This window comes from Vollenhovia emeryi, unplaced genomic scaffold, assembly GCF_000949405.1.
Source record: "Vollenhovia emeryi isolate VEMERY1.0 unplaced genomic scaffold, V.emery_V1.0 DF939152.1, whole genome shotgun sequence".
Taxonomy (NCBI): domain Eukaryota; kingdom Metazoa; phylum Arthropoda; class Insecta; order Hymenoptera; family Formicidae; genus Vollenhovia; species Vollenhovia emeryi.
In genome coordinates this window covers 1,454,104-1,469,739 of record NW_011967214.1, presented here as the reverse complement: position 1 = coordinate 1,469,739, position 15,636 = coordinate 1,454,104, and positions in this window count along the sequence as shown.

The following is a 15,636-nucleotide window of genomic DNA, read 5'->3' as shown; positions in this document are numbered from 1 at the left end:
GTGGAGAGAAAGAGAGGAACGGGACGGACGGACGGACAGAGAAATTACAGCCGCATGCTGCATTCAGGAAACGGCGCATTCTATTGTGCTTTTGTCATAGTTAAACTGTCAGGCCGATTCTGCGTCAAGCCAATTTATGCTCACGTGTCCCGATTCGTCCGCGATCCTCTGGCTGCTACACGTACCGGCGCACGTTATGCTGTCCCGCATAATTCCACGGAATTTTCTGCGGCTGCATACGAGACGTAACAAAAAAAATAAAAGAATGAAACGGGCGAACAACGGTGCCCGACATCGCGGAACAATTTGCGTGGGTGCCAAGTGCTCGTTCACACTCGCACGGACATTTTCTACGCGGGATCGCACAGATACTCGTTTATCATTTCATTGAATTAGTAATTTGTGAGACTGACAAAGTGCCGTTCCAACGAAAGAAAAAAATTATTTCAATTCTTGCTTACAAATTTGTGAATTTATGGACATGGTATTTGAAGAAATTTCCATTTGAATGAATTTTATGCAATGTTATTTGTCACAGCTATACAATTACAGCAAATACTATAACTGTATAATTATGAAAAAGAACTTGCAACGTCTCAATCAACACAACATTCAAAGCAAACGTTAAAAATATTTTAAACGTTCCTCTGACGATCGCTTGTGCACATTTCTAATTCCGGTATTTCCTATGATGAAAAAAGGATAGAACGAATAAGAAAAATGGCAATGTGAAAAAATTGCGTCGGCAATTTGCATAATGTCGAGTAAATTAATTAGCGCGTCTAGCGGCGACGATCACATCCAAGCGAACCCGATTCATTTGGAAGCCGCGAAGTTTATTCCAGCTTAACGATCGCCGCTCCCCCGGACGGCCCGCAAATCGCAAGAGGCCGGGACTCGGCGGCGGGCAATTAGCGTAATTAAATAATAATTGAAAGGAGAGAACGGTTGGTCGAGAGCTAGTAATCGAGCCACGCCCCGAGCGTTCGTGATATGCCGACCAATCGGGCAGGACGACAATTTCCTCCCGACTTGTCTTGATCGAAACTTCATAAAGAGTGTGCTCTTCCAACAAGAGCGCTCTAAATCCAATAAGCTTCGTTCACGAGCCTCACGATCATCGCTAACTAGTTCGACTGAACTTTTTTAATTATTCACCACGTAACGATCATCGTAGCCTCATAACTATGTCTATTGATCGTCGCGTTTATTGCAAGTACAGAGGACTATTTTTTAAATTAATAATCACGATCGATACGTTTGGTCGATAGGTGATAAATAAATTAGTCAAACCACGTGAACTTTGAATATTCGAATAAATAAAGGCAATTTTATTCTTCGATTAACCCTAAATAGACTTAGCTTAATATGTCGTTACGAGGGGAGTATTTTAATGTTACATGAAATTGGAAATTTTAATTTCGGTGGAAACGTGGATTCAAGAAAACATTTGTTGTAATTTGTTGTTCGTAAATATCTTTCGTGATTCAATTCTCTGGCAGTTATTAAAACACGCTTCATTATTCGGAATTCGATGAATTGCGGAGGAGGGCGGGGAGGGCGGATTCGCTCCTATTATGTATTTTAAATTATTCCCTCAAATAAATTGCAACGCCGCGAAAGTATCGGAAGTGCGAAACGATCAGCGGAGACTTTCATTCGCGGCACGTAACCACGCAATTAGTTCGAGGTGCTAAAATATTCTATGGTTTCAAGGAAAAGTGGTGTATACGCACTTAAATATAGGCGATTCTGCTCGGCGGACGCTTTCGATGGACGCGACGTGCATGAATAAAACATTATTTCACGGGGTTCAAGAAACGGACGAGCTTTAAAAAACACTGCTCTTCAAAAATAATAATATAATTCCTTCTTTGTGCTATATATATGTATAACATCACGCCATATAGCATGTAGATCTACAAGATATGTACTAAAAACATTTTATCCTGCTGGTTTATGTATTTAGCCCATTCTTTTTCGGCAAAATTCAATGGCAAAAGTGTCAGTAAATGGCTCGATCATTAAACCTCCGACTAGATATCTTGAATTGAGAAAGTGCATTTTTATTTATTTAATCTTATCTCACTTTTTAAACTCAAATAATAATTTTGAGCAATAAACTCGAATGATTTCCTAATTTTCGACGTTACATGAATTAATAATTCTTGTAATATCGACGTTGAAATGGCAGTCATTGTTTTCAGTGCTGCTTGGAAAAGTCTTCTATGCAGTAAAACTGTACCTCGTGTATCAAACCTCAGACTAAATATCTTGAATTGAGAAAGTGCATTTTTATTTGTTTAATCTTATCTCACTTTTTAAACACAAATAATAATTTTGAGCAAGAAACTCGAATAGTTTCATAATTTTCGACGTTACATGAATTAATAATTCTTGTAATATCGACGTTGAAATGGCGGCCATTCTTTTAATGTGCTGCTCGGAAAAGTCTCCTACGGAGTAAAACCGTATCTCGTGTATCATATATCATATTGATAAATGAGTGATATCGCTGAAAGTAGGTCGGAAGGGCAATTATGGTTCGAGTAACATCCAATGGTTTTTAAATGTATAAACGAAATAACTGCGTGACAGCCGTCGCGAGGGGTGGGCTTCGACATCTAGACACTCGGTTCAGGAAATTACGTTATGCCAGCGGGATACCTGTGATTGTAGTCAATGACGTCAGCAGCATCGGTCGTATAATGGAATATTCCAGTGTATGGCGCGTGCATTAACGATTCCATCAAAGCTCTCGTCGAGGAGTTTACCTTCCTACAACGTGGACGTAACGGTCCGAAATTCTTTGCAATGAAAGGTTACTTCCTTCTTGCGTGAGGCGCAAAGTGATAACTTTGCGCCGTAGCGAAAGATTATCTCAGGACGATTCGGGGCGTCTAAGGAAATAATAGACGCGTGTCTCCTTGCGAACGTTCAACTCCAATCTCTCGAATTAGCCATGTAGACGTCTCGAGAGCACGTTCGATCCAAAAGCGTTTCCACTTTCGAAGAGAAATCCTACGGCAAAAATAGAACGTGATCAAAGGTGAAAACGTCCCCCATTGTCGGTAGCGGGCGACCTGGTTCGCGAGAGTATACAAGGATCGCCGTTGTACATTCTCACGGTTAATTGACTTTTATTGGCGTTACGTCAGCGAAAATGTACGGAAGCGCGATCGCTGCTTACTTCCCGGTCTTAAGTTTCTAAGGATTTCACGGGCTCGGAGCCCGGGCTCGTTTCCCGGGAGAAAAACGGAACGATAAAGTGTCTTCACGACCATTTTGGTGGCGCGGGCGGCAGGATGTGGGGGTATAAAGTATATGCTCTCTTTTCTGGTGTCTCAGTGACTGCCGGGGTGCCCGGGGTGCCGAAGTACCCCGAGCGACGATGACGACGGCAACGACAGGCGGCGGGCGGGTGGGTGAGGTGGCTGGGGTGGCCTCGTATGTGCGGTCTGTGTGCATGTGGCTCTTGGAGCGGCACCAGGATCTTCCAATGAAATCGCGGCGCATATATATATCGGGTGGTACGACCCGGCGCAGACGCGTTAGACAAGCTGAAGCGGGAGGGTGCGTACTTCCACCCTCTCGACTTGGTGTGGCGGTGCCGTCGGCGTCGACGTCGCCGCCGCCGCCACCGCCACCGCCGCGGCCGGGGTGTGAAAATCAGGAGCGCGAGCTGCCGGAGGAGCGAGATGAGGGCGGCGGGGAGTGCCGGCGGTGAGTGAGAAACTGAAACACCCTCCGGGGTCCAGTGGACTGCGAGAGGGAGGAGGGAGGGCGGGAGAGACGGAAGGACGAGGGCGCGAGGGATGGTTGGCGGCCGCTCGAGTGAGAGGGAGAGATTGCCGCCATTTTACAGTGGCGCGGATCTGCATAACGATCAGAGACTGTCGTGTTTATCAAAGGTTTTCTCCGCCATCTGCATAATTTTCTGCCGCGCCGGGGATGAGGCGGGTGGGCGGGTAGGAGGGAGCGAGAGCGGCGCGAACGAGATAGAGAGGTGGCGAGGGGGTGGACACTCTTACTCTCCATTCTCGAGTGCATTTTATGTGCACGACTTATGAAACTTTAACGCCCTTACGAATAAATTACGCGGGTAAGCACCAACCGCTGCAGTGTCCCCCCGAACGCGTGATTGAGCCATTTGCATTCGAAGCGAAAACAGAGTTGGCGAAAAAAATATATATATACATGTTCGGCCTTAAATGCGGAAGCAATCGTAGAGCTTTGATCTGGTTTCAGCATCTGATAAGATACTGGAGTATTTTTATTCATCGCACGTTGTCTGAGGAAAACTACAGAACAATTTTCCTTAATCTTCACAGATTACATTTTAGAAAAGTTACAATGGGGTAAAATACAATGATAAATAGGCTCCAAAGGATAAATACAAACTTGGTATTAATAATTAAAATAATAGAAAAGAAAGTCATTAGGAAGCCGTCAGCGGATAAAAGGTGACGAATAATAAATATGAGATTCAAAATATATTATATTAAAGAGGTGGTATCGTAAGTATACGAACAAGTTAAACGTTTCCGTCACGAAAGTGACCCTCTTCAGTAACAATCTGATTAAGAAACGCTAAGTCATTATTTGAACGGCGATGGGTCGTTACAAATAAAGTTAATTGGAATTAAAATATATAAAAATCACAGAGCGTCAATTAAGATATAACAGAAAGAAGAGCTGATTTCACAGCAAAGCATTTGGGGTAAAATACGTCATATACGCAAGTGTTACAGTCATTTTTACGATACACAGCCGAAATGATATCCGACGTCAGCGCAACGTCCGGCGAGGTGATTGGACGTAATCTAACTTGAGCCTTTTTTTTATCAAATATTGAGAAGACGAAAATCGATCTTTGTCGAAATAAGCCGTCCATTGAGGACATATGCGTCATGGCATCACGGACGAACTCCCAGAGCAACCGTTGAGGAAGAAAAATATTTAGTGACAGTCCCCACATGCCGAAGGGACGGGGTAGCCCGTTATTAGGGCTCTTATTAGCCCAGCATATGGACCAGAAGGGCGACTTGAGATAGCGATCGTGCCAATTCGGCCCTTCCAGCGATCGCAGATACAGGCGGCAGTTTATAGTAACAGGTCCTATTTCAAGGGATTACAGATAGTCGTAATCTGCATCGGCCATCTTCCGCTTCTCGATCCATCGGGAGCGAAATGCAAATGCGCGCTCCTTTCCGACCGCAAGGGACGAAGGAAAAAAAAATGAAATAAAACCGCGACGAGAGAGTAACACTACACTTCATCCCCCGGTGGTGTATCGTTTCGTATATTTCGAGATCCGTCGATCGCGACGATAAAACATACATGATATTTCATAACGTCATCGGGTAATACGAAGCGCTCGTCGCTCGCCGAAACCGGTGCGTCATATTTTGGATGAATCACGCGACTTTAACCCTTTAACGGCCGCTATTTTTGCAATTCCGTTTAAGTTTCACAGTGGATACAAGTCGTATATTTCAAGTGGTGAGTAATATCGTTTTACACCGGAAGAATAAAATGAGAGCCTCTTGTTGAACCCATTAAAAATGTTATGATCTCATTAAAACATAAGAATGTTTCTTTAGTAATTTACGATTTATTGCACAGTGGTGTGCACTCCCTAAAAATAAATCAGTATTATCACTGAAAACAGTGAATAGCCGCTGATTTACAATCATAAGTACCCAGGAAAAAAATGTATATAATCTAATCATATCTGAGTATATTTAACTCGGGTATAAGCAGATATGAATTTTGTCCTTAGCTAATCATATACAACGTTCATGTGAATACACCCACAGAAAAAATTTTCCGGATTCAATTACACTTCAATGTATCATAAAATAGAATCGATATAGCGCCAATCATATTTATTATAGGGAAAGGAATATTTTTATCTTAAATGAAAAATTCTAAAATCTAGAATAAAATGATGCGTATCGTCTTTTGTCGAATATCGCGGTGTCAACTTCGCGCGTTGTAAGATGGAGGGAAAATTTATTCTAAACGCAAGAATATATAAACTTACATTTATACAAGTTACTCTTGTCTCAGTATAGTAAGTCAATTTTTTAATTCGATAGAGGAGAATAAGAATTATTGATTTTATTTTGATATTGTCTTATTTTTATACTAAATGAGGTTGTGAGAAATATAAATGCGTCAAGAATGTTTTTTGTCTCAGTGACAGAAATCTTTTCTGAGGATGTATACTACTGAAAATCGCAATGGAATCAGTGACTATTCACCGTTTTCAGTGATAATTCATGGATTGACTTTCAGAGAGTTCTCTTGCTCTCTTCTTTTAGAGAGCAAAATGGTTGCGATACTTTGCTTCAAAGCGAGTTTTATTCGATGGCCATTCCGAAACCATTTTGAGGGTTTCCGATCAATTTCTCAAGTAAGGTATTCCCCGGGGAGAAGAAGATTTCGGAACGTAAACCTGAATCTAAACGCGCGTTCCCAAACTCATTAAAAAGTGTCGCAACCATTCTGTCCCTCACCGTACACTTTAGATGTTTCCTTTCTACCGGCAAGAGAGAAGCTGGAATCGAGGCTCGAGCGGCCATTGAACGAAAAGGTGTCGGAGCCCTTAACGCGTACATAATGGCGTGAACAAATTCAAATTAAACCACTAGGGTGTTTATCGGTGAACCCGAACGAACGGAACGGTCGAGCGGTTACCGCGTTAGTTCACCTGATTTGGAGGCTTAATGAGCCCGTTGACACTTTGATGCAGGGCGTACCGCGTGTCGCCGGGGAATTGCCAGCTCAATAATTCAGAGCCGGCCGTAATGGAACTTGTCCGCGGGACTCGATCTATCATAGGAAATTGCACGGAGCCCTTTTACCGCCGCTCATAAGAAACATACATATTAGAGGAATAACGGCCAGCTCGCTCGCCTCGCTTGCTCGTAACCCGCTCGTCTGTCGTTTCGCCTTCCGAGAATTGATTAGATTCCGGAAATCAAACGGACAAACGTGTGGGTGAACTCGCGCGCGCGCGCGGACACACGTGTTTGCGCGCACGTGAGTGTGGGTGCACGTGGGGTTCGAATATTACGGCGTAATATTTGTGAAAAATGCAACGGTATCATTGACGCACGCGGCACAACGCGGCACGCCCTCGCAAATCATAACGCGCGCAATCCGAGCGTGATATCCCGTCCAATGTGAGGTCCGCCCCGAGGTGAAATGAAAAATAACAAGTTCGCATATTTCTGTGAACGTTAGCTTCCGCGAATTCCTAAATTTCCAGAGCGACGCATCTCGCGCGAGGAAATCTGCCCGTGCAGCTTCTCGCTACGAAGAAATCGAATCGGGATTGACGAAAGCGTCCGCATGTGAAAAGACGTGGGACGAGGAGCTGGCGCCCCCCCCCCTCTCTCTCTCTCTCTCTCTCTCTCTCTCTTTCTCTCTCTCTCTCCCCGTAGCGCGTTCCATCTCGACCGAAGCCCCGAAGTCGACCAGACTTTAGCGACGCACCTCTCCGCCTGTCGACAGCGCGAAATGCCTCGGCATCAAAAGCAAAGCTCAGAGGCAATCATGAGCTTTCGAATGCAAAACAGCAGCTTTCGCCTAGCGGCACTCGGCACTTTTACATTTAAATGTAAACTTGCTGAGTGCGCGCCGCAGAGCCGCCTCGCCGTATCCTCCTTCCCCTTTCTGGGGGGCAGCTTCCAACCCCCTTCCGCTCTCTCCCATCGCCCTTTCCTCCACATTTCTCCATCTCTCTTTCTCTCTCTCTATCTCCCTCTCCCCCTTCGTCCTTCGCCCTGCCGAGGACGCAGGCGATATGGCGGAGGCGCCTGGATTTAATATTTTACACCTCAAATGTTCGGCGCGCGCGCGAGAAATGCAAAACAGCCCGACAGCCACCCTTCTATTCCCTTTCCCTCCTGCCCCCCCCTCCCACCCCCCGTATTCTCGCTCCCATCCCCGGCATAGCCATCCACAACGACTCCCCCTTTCAGCACGGATTGGATTTAAAACGCGCTAATTTGTCGAGCACGACACGACCCACGCTTACAGGCTCTTACGTGTGGCCCGCGCGGGTCGCGCGCGCCACACGGACGCGTGCATGCGCGCGACACGGCGCGGCGGCGCGGCGTGGCGGCGCGGGTGTGTGTACGGGCCACAGTGGGCCGCATCTAAATTTAAAATCTGCTTTGCATAATGCCCGACCCCGTCGCTGCGCCCGTCGCCGACCCCGGGGCCGCCTAATTGCGGGCTCGTTCGAGCCTCGTGTCCCTTCGACACCTACGGCGGCAGCCGTTCCCGAAAAACCGGCTCCTTCCGCCTCCGCCGCCCCGTCCCGGGCTCACTTCCGTCGCTTTGAATCGCCGGCCGAGATAACGCCAGTGTCTTTCTGCCTCTCGGCGGTATGATCGATACCGCGCCCCACCGCGAGGCGAACGCCAAGTGATCGATGCCCGCTTACTTAACGCCCAGATTCTGGGATGACGCGTACCTTCGCGCTAACACGAGTGATTAGCAATGGTAGAGTCCTCGGTTCGATCCCTTCGGTTAAGGGAAATTTCAAAAAATTCCGCGCGCGAGGGAGTTTAAGCGCCTAGCGTTGGATTCGGTGTTTAATCAAAATTAAGCATTAATTTCAAGCAATTTTAAAAAATATATCACGCTGATGTAACGATTCAAAGACGTTCCCACAAAGGGGTAAACTTAAAGAAAAAACGTCGATGTTTTCTTGACCATACCTGGCATTTTTAATAATACAGAAAATCAAAATAGTCGAAATAGACGCGTGGACAACATCTTTATACTGTTATAGCGACAAAAATTTCATATGCCTCGGTGGTCGAATTGGTGAGGCGCCCACCTAAAATGTAGGGAGGTCCAGGTTCAAACTCTGGCTGAGGTAATATTTTTCGCAATAAATTTTCTGTATTATTAAAAATGCCAGGTATGGTCAACGTCACACTGACGTTGTTAATTATCGCTGGCGACATTGAAGAATTCTTATTAATTTGAAAAAAACGCCCAGATTCTTACGAGTCTCGGCGCGTTGTCGAAAATTAGACAGAGCTCGATTCTCGTGCAGCGACTACTGATCTTCTAGCTCTCGCTGCTTGTGGCGGACGATTGCTTAACGAAAATCTAAGTAGTATTATTAATTGCTGATAAATCTTAACACCGTTAACACCTTGAGTTGTTACGTACAATACGACGACGGAAAGCGTTTCTATTGTGTCTTGAGGAGTATGAAATTATTCCCTTCGTCAATTGGGGCAAGCACAATGCTGTTAGAAGCGGCCCGATAACAGTCTTTACGTCAGACTGACGCGAAACCATTTCTGGCGATGCTCATTGCAATTCAATTGAATTCGCACGCACGCGCACTTGTGCGATCGCGTGAAAGCCCGGTAGCGATTTTTACGCTAATTTCCAGCACAGCATCGCGCGTAATGGCGATGCTGCGCCATTGAATGGTAATTAAAATTGCCGCTGAATATTCAGAGCTTTAAAGGTGAATTTGCCGTCAGACACGGTACGTCGCCCCATAATTTACATCCATATAAGTGCGTCATTGGCGCGCGATATTGCGCGGCCAATTGCCAACAATTACCAATTACCAATTACGTAGCGCGGTAACGAGGCGGAGCGCGTGCAATTGCTCAAACCGCCGCAAACCGACGTACGTGCGAGAACGTCGATGCCTCCTTGCTCCCCGTGGCCGGAAGTCGATCGAAGGAAACTCATTTCGAACAGTTCTTTCCCGGCGGAGGATAACGATTGCGGCAATTTAGTCCGACGTTGCAGCGCAATCTAAACTGATACATCGAGTACGTATTATACGCCGATACGTCGTAGATCAAGATACAGTATTTCCTCGTAATTGAAGACGAAAAAAGAAGCCGTTTCCCCTTTACGGAATAGCGTAGCGTATCATTTTCAGGTGATTACGGCGAGTTAAGGCCAAATATTTGCGCTTTCTATATCCGTGTTTACCCGCGATTTTGTGAACAGTAAAATACGAAATGCTTATTAGCTCTTTGAGGCAGTTTTTTTATCTCTTCGCGATGCGCAAATTTCATTTTATTTGTGTAGACGGTAATTTTACCGAGAGCTTCCGATGACTTTTACTAGCCTTTAATATTATTGACAGAGTACATTGACTGTATCATCTGAAGATTAATACTGATTACAATTGAACTACCGTTGTTATCAAAACGTTGTAAGATTCCAAGATAATGAACATACACTTTCTTAGAATGCAACTCAAGAAAATTCGAAAATAATATTTGTCCAAGGTCTGTGCTTGTCGCTCGGATTCTTTAGAAATTTAATAAATTTAATAATTAAGGTGAGGTCCTTTTAAGTAGGGGCTAAGGTAAATTTTTAGAATTAAAGATTCAAGGGAGGAGTAAAAAATATAATGTCATCAAAGTAGGTTATTTTTATTTTTTATTTTTTGAATGACTAACAGTATTGATCCAGTCTATTTAGACTGTTTTACAATATATCATACAATCATACAATTTCAAAGAGACAGAGACTAATATCTACTAGGCATAACAGCAAATGCCTTAATGGATAAGTAGGTTATTACTGGTCTATGTAGGTGTATAGATTAGCTAAGTAGGTGTAAATTATCCTTAAAAGTGCCAAAATAGTACCAAAATTTCGACTCGGGTACATAGTAATTTGTATAATTTCATGCACGAGTAAATTCAATACGCGTTAAATATGAAGATTTTTTCGCCGAATGTATAAACAATATATAATACGTACATTTTAACAGTATTTTTCCGTTGCCTCGCAAGATTTTCATCCCCAATATGGGGGACTTGCACCCGGATGTGATTATTGCGCCCCGGTGTCCGAGGTAAAGTTCGTCACGGCGGCCACGACCGAGGTCGTTCCGCGATGTGCTTAATGTACTATTAAACGCAGCCATTGTGTCGGCGGCTGTCCATCGCGCTCACAAATTCTCCTTCCGCCGCATCCCCGTTCGCTCTGTCCTTGCGGGCTCAAAGGACGAAGATAGAAAAGACGAGCACGTGCCACCCTCGTTCCAACGAAGGAGATGTACCAAGATTTTCCCCGCCCCGTGTTCGCCAAACCTCCGGTCATCGGTCCGCGTTTTCGAATTTCCATTCAAGGGGAACGGGGGAAAAAAATCGTATATCTCGCGGGACAGAGGCGGCATTCATATGCTAAGACGTTTGGCCGAAATCCCCGGGCGATCCCTTGTAGAGCGAACTTGTCGACGTGGGATTCGCGCAATTTTATTTCATTTTCCGTAAACTAAAATTTTCCCTACTTCTTTTGCAAAGTGTATTTATTTGTGGATCATCTTTTACACTTGTCGATATCAAATTGTGCGTTTTAGTAATGTTTTGAACATTTTCTTAATGCTTTGTCTTCGTAATTTGTCTGTCGGGTGCCAAACAATTAAAATTATGAAAATAATTGCGTACAAAATAATTCTATTACTATAAAAATACATTGCTACAATATGCCAGAGATTCTTGCCTATTGATGCAGTAGAGACCACCGATATTAACGAGATTATTGAAAAACAACCGTCGGAAAGAATATGATTGTGAAATGAAGAGTGATGACTCATTAATGACACCCGAGAGTGTGCATCATGGACCACGTATTCTGTTAACTAAACGTTGCCAAATTTTTTATTTCCCAAGAGACTTAACGCATCGCGCAACTGGAAGAGGCCGCTCTGCACACGGAGAGAATTTTCTCTTAAAATTCATCCTGAAAATCATGCGATCGTGAGACGGCATTTTGAAGAACTTTATGAATTTTTTTAAAGTTTACCATACATTTTACAAGAAAATTTTCAAAGAACTCTCATAAAACTCGTTGAAATGCGTTGTCTCACGATTACAATATTTCAGGATAAATTTTTTGCCCTTCGTGTACAGCCGTAATGGCTAGACGAAGATTCAACGTAATGTTACAATTTTTATCTCGCCGTAAGTTATTGAATCTTGCAAATTTCTCGGAGTCGTTCAGCGAACAATCTCTGAATGGAGGCAAAGCGACGATCGCTAATGTAGCATCGCAAATGCCTGCAATTACCGAGTCGATGATGAATCGACTTTCATGAGCGGGAAAAGATGAACATTGCTGGAGGAAATAGAAATTTGCACGCGGAAGTTTGTTCAACGAAAATTTGTCCGCTGTACGTATTATCGTTAGCTGTTTCGTTCTCGAGCTGTTATTTATATTTAGCCTAATTGCATGAAATCATTTTCGACAATTCTTCAATTAGATCGCGATTGATGGGTAACCGCTTGTTCCACATAAAAATCAGCAGTATCTTTCCCGAGTCGAAATTTTGGTACTATTTTGACACTTTTAAGGATAATTTACACCTACTTAGCTGATTTATACACGCACTTAGACCAGCGATAATCTACTTTGATGACGTTATATTTTTTTACTCCTCCCTTGAATCTTTAATTCTAAAAATTTACTTTAGCTCCTACTTAAAAGGACCTACTTTAATGCTAAATTGGCAAAAGTAGAAATGTCCGACACTATCAGCTTGAAAGTAGGAGTAAATTTTGTACTTGCAGTTCGACCTCTTTTACTCTTAGGTCCTACTACATAATAGAATTAAAGGGTGTTTTTATTACTATAAAATTTACATGTGGACTTTGTTCTTTCCGATGACTGCGCGTGATTACAGTAGTCACAGCGCATACGATCGACAGCCTTCGGTCCACGTCAAGAATCGCGTTATCGATTCAAGACGCGGATACGCGGTTCCCTCGCGTTCGTCTATAAATTAGTAATCCCGGCTCAGCGTTGCGAATATCAATTTAGTGGCGAGCGCGACGCGCGATAAAACTGATATAAGGGAGCCGGACGGTCCACGACGGCGCATCGAGGAGAGTGGCGTACCTCTTGCCACCGTTACTGGCAGTTTCCTGCGATAACCCCAGCATTATACTCGTCCTCCCCGGCGAACGGGACGGGGGGGACTCACAATGGTCCACAATGACTGGGCCAACATTACGAATTAGGCTCGGTTACGCGTTTATTGCCGATTCCGGCCCGGGCCAGCGGCGTCGCTGCGTCCATCCCCGACGACGTCGACGTCGTGGCGAATCGACGGCCGGGCGTCGCGCCGCCCGGCACCGACGCCACTGCCGAGACGAGAAGTATTAGCATTGGTTAGCTTTATGGGGCGTTCAGTTCCGCCGTTCTCTCTCGGTTCTGACTCCGCGGCCCTCACTCATTCGCGAGAGCGAGGCCGAGGTAGGGAGAAGGAGGCAGAGAGCCGCCACGGTGCACAGATCAATAAAATCTGTCTGTCTAGAAAAGTAATGCCAAATCGGCGCTCCGCTCTCCCGGCACGTATAAATGCCACAAAGGAAGCGGAACAACGAGCGAGCGGTTTAAATCTCGTCGATAGGGCGCCGGTCTCAACGTGGTTTCGCCGGTCGTGGACCTTCCAGAAATAATTTTGAAAGACATTTTCGTCGAGAAATAGAAAGAAGAAAGATTAAATATATTTCGAGAAGAATCTCTCTGCGAACGAGTCCCTAGTGGCACAGTGCGTTGACCAAACATTGGTTAAACATTGACGCAATATTTGGTTGTATTGGGGCCAATGTTTCGTCAAAGCACTGTGCTACTAGGGAGCAAAGGACGCAACAAGATGCAAAATTTACCCTGGAAATCGTGTGATCAGTGGGACAACGTGGCATTTTGAAGACCTTTGTGAGAGTTTTTGGAAATTTTACCATACATTCTATTATAGTAAAATGTATACTAACAATTATTAGCAATTGTATGGTAAAATTGCAAAGAACTATCATAAAATTGTTCGAAATGCCATGTTGTTCCACGATTACATGATTTTCAGGGTAAATTATAAAGAAGAAAATCTTCTCTCCGTGTATGATTAACCCTTTGAAGCATGGTGGTAATCCACGCTACCACCTCAACTTCTTTACTTTTTGGCCACTTAATTTCTAGTTAACGCATTTAGGTCGGGTGTTTTGCGTCTTTTGGCTATCTTAGCAATAAAAGAGCATAAAAAAGTTGAGTAGTCTTTAATATTTATTGTAAAACTTTTACAAATAAGCAAATATGAAAAACAGAAAATTTTTTGAAAAATTCATTATTGACCAAGTTCTCTAAGATTATTTCTTGAAAACTTTGTACAATTGGGTTTTCGGGGTCGTTTATTACGAATCTGATGTCAGATTTTTTAAATTAAAAATGGCCGACCCAAAAGTGGCGGATGCAAAGTACATGTATTTTTTAAGTTTTCAAGTTTTTCAGCATTTTCGTTTGATGCAGCATTTAGGGACTTTTTAGGACGCTGATTACGAAGTCGACGTTTCCATTAAAAACTCGGTATCTACGGATCAGGTGTACAATTAGAAAATAACACTTTATAAATAAGAATCTGAAATCGACAAATTGTGCGCTGTTGTTTATATTCTATAAAAATTTTCAATTGAAAGTTAGATTTCACGGGTCCTAATAATATCTAAATAATGTTTCTTAGCATGATTGAATTACAGTTGAATGATGTTATCCTTTAAGTTTTGAATTCCGCCATCTTGAATCCGCCATTTTGAACTATGAAAATCTGATAACGGATTCATAATCAGCGACCCCAAAAAACCTTGTAAACTATATACAAAGGTTCACAAAAAATGGTTTAATAGAAAAATGCATGCTTCAAAGGGTTAACTAAGAACAAAACGATAATAGCACTGAGAATGGCTAAATAATCGGCAGAAAATTAATCACTGTCGAGTTTAGATAACGAACGAATGCCGTGGGACACCGCGATCCTTATTCGGTGCGTGTGTTTTTGCCGGATTATTGGATGCCCTTTTTTTTCTCTATTTCTCTTTCTCCTCGCTCTCTCGTTGTGGTGACTGGCGAGAGTCCGAGAGAGGGTGGAAATTGGGGCGCGGTAATTATTAATCAATTTCCGTATTAATTGTTTTCTGGGCGGCGGGCTTAAGTGGTATGTTGTGTTCTGGTTCTTGGCAAGCTCTGCCCCGTAACCAGCTAAAGTGTCATGCGAGAAGATTAATTACGTCGCGGGCTACGTTTTATGTGTGTCATACGAGCGGGTACTCTCTTCTTCGGCCGCTCGATACGACTCGAAGTAGGCGAGGTCACGTAAAATCTGTTTTTGAAGAAAATCACCGAGAACGACGGCGAGGCTCGCGGGCGTAGAGACGTGATTAGCCAGAAAGAGATTGCGGAACGACAGTCCCGACTCCGCATTTACATCGCTCGTAATCAATAAGCGATACGTAATATAAACATTAATAATCCGCTGCGTTTTTATCATTTCATTTTTTACAATTACACTTTCTAGCCCGTTTAATTTACGCATTTAGTGCCGCCAATTGTGAATAAACATTTTCAAACGACGTTTCAGCGCGATGTCGGAGTAAATAATTACTATTTGTTAACAAGAATATTCCTCATGTCGCCAGCAGTAATTAACAACTTCAGTGTTTTTATTGACCATATCTCGCATTTTTAATAATGCAGAAAGTTTTGTGCGAAAAAAACCCTGGCTGAGGTAATATTTTTCGCAAAAAATGTTCTGCACTATTAAAAATGCCAGATATGGTCAATAAAAACACTGAA